The following is a 2042-nucleotide window of genomic DNA, read 5'->3' on the forward strand; positions in this document are numbered from 1 at the left end:
GCGGAGGCGACGGCGCGGCCGCCGGCTCGCTCCGTGCCCGAGGGGAGCCGCGGCGGGGACGGGGACGGGGAGGCGGCGCCGCCCGACCCGACGGCGCGTCCTGCCGCGGGGTGCGGGCACATGTGCGCGGCGGGCGGGGCGGGCGGGACAGGAGGAGGGGGCGGTGGCGGCAGGGGCGGTGGGAGGCGGGGCTAACCCTCCCCCCCCGACCGGTTGCCGGAGCGGAGCCCCCGGTGGCCGCCCCGCCGCACGCTGCCCCCCTTCCACCTGGAGGAAAGTCGCCCCAAAATGTTCCCGAGCTCCGCGGGCACCGGTGGTAAAACGCCAAGGAGAAAGTACCGGGAGAGACAGACGTGGGGCCGGGGCGGGGAGGAGATGGGTGCGATTAACCGAGTGAGGCAGGGATCTTGACAAAACGGTGTCCTCTGTGATTAGAGAGAGAGCTGAGCCTTGTAGTAAAATGCGGCGAGCAGCACGGCGTCGCGCTAGAAAAGGTGACTGCAAACAGAATTGCGGTTTGACTATTACTCGAATCTCATGGATCCTCAGGATTTTCAGAGGACTTTCTGTTCCAGCGCTCCAGGGATGCTCTCCTTCAGGCACTGGTGTGATTGTTGTCAGATGCGATAACACAGATAAGGAGGACATAAAAAGTGTTCTCTGAACTGTACATGCATGGTAGAGTGTGCTTGACTTGCACACCGCTCATTTCCATCAGCATATTCCCGTGATTGATTTGTTCCAGATGAGCACAGAGATGCATCTCCAGCACTGCCTGCTGGATGGCTGATGATTAATTACTACAATTAATTACTCTTTTAACCCAAACCGTTCTATGATTCCGTGAGGAAGGAGATGGAGTGGCAGTGATTGCTCTTGCTGCCTTATCCTGGACACATGCTTAGTGCATCTGCTCACCATGTGCAGAGCACCTCCTGCTACTTCAACAGCAGATGTGGAGAAGCAGCAAGTTGTGCCCTGAGGGAAAGATGCAAACCCCCATGCATTTTAGCCTGAGGAGTTCAAGTGTTTCTGTGCCACAAGTAACGTGAGCCAGTTCTGTTTACGGCAGAGAACAGTAGGAGAGGTAGATCATACACTCTTCCAAAGTATCTCTGTTCATTAGCAGCGGGGAGGGAGGAAGAAGATGGAAAGGGATGTCACTGGACTTTGAGAGGTACATAGATCTGGGTAATTGGTGTTCCTTTTTTCAAGTTATGTGCTGTTGAGTCTCATCAGGCATGTAGTGGAATGGGGGAAGAAGATCAAGTAAGCTGTTAATGGGCACTTTTTGTGGATAGCATGCATTACTTCATGGCTAGAGAGAATATTTTCAGAGAATATTTCAATATATTCACGGGAGACAACCATTTAGCATCATATTCAGAAAAAGAGCTTTAGAACAGGAGTTACATTGTCACTGACAAAAATGTGGACAAGGGGAAATGAATGAAAGACCTCAGAGATTTCATATGGTCGAAGTCACATTCTCTATCCCCTTCTGAAGTATTGCATGTTTAGTCATACACAGAGCAGGAGAAACAAGGTTTTAAAACCGGGCCATTCTCAAAGACTTTAATCTTTTGATACATGCATAGAGCAAGGGAGCCTCTCCCTGTTCTTGGCCTTTATTCCACTGAGGCCATCTGAAGAGTTTAATATAAGCTTGAACAAAATTACTATTTAGCCCTTTGAATGCAGCTGTGCCTGACTGTAGTGGGGACAGGGAAGATGAGGAACTAAAACCAAGGCTGCTGGGAGATCCATTTGTATCATAGACAAATTTGTATCATCCTGTCTGTCAGAAGGGCCTTTGGTGTACTAAAAATGCGTGTGTTAAAAAAGCCTTAAAAATAGATGCCCAGCTAGATCTAGTGTTATATACAAGTTTCCATTATTAAAGGCAGAAGAATTATGCCTCATTAAATCAGCCTTTTGGCAGGTGCAGATGAAAACTCAGGCTGCAGAGAGGACTGGCAAAAAGCCCTGGGAGTTGATCTTGTTTAAGATAGGCCTCATTAAGCAAAATTTCAGGTAGGAGA

Source organism: Phaenicophaeus curvirostris, chromosome 2 (genome assembly GCF_032191515.1).
Source record: "Phaenicophaeus curvirostris isolate KB17595 chromosome 2, BPBGC_Pcur_1.0, whole genome shotgun sequence".
NCBI lineage: Eukaryota > Metazoa > Chordata > Aves > Cuculiformes > Cuculidae > Phaenicophaeus > Phaenicophaeus curvirostris.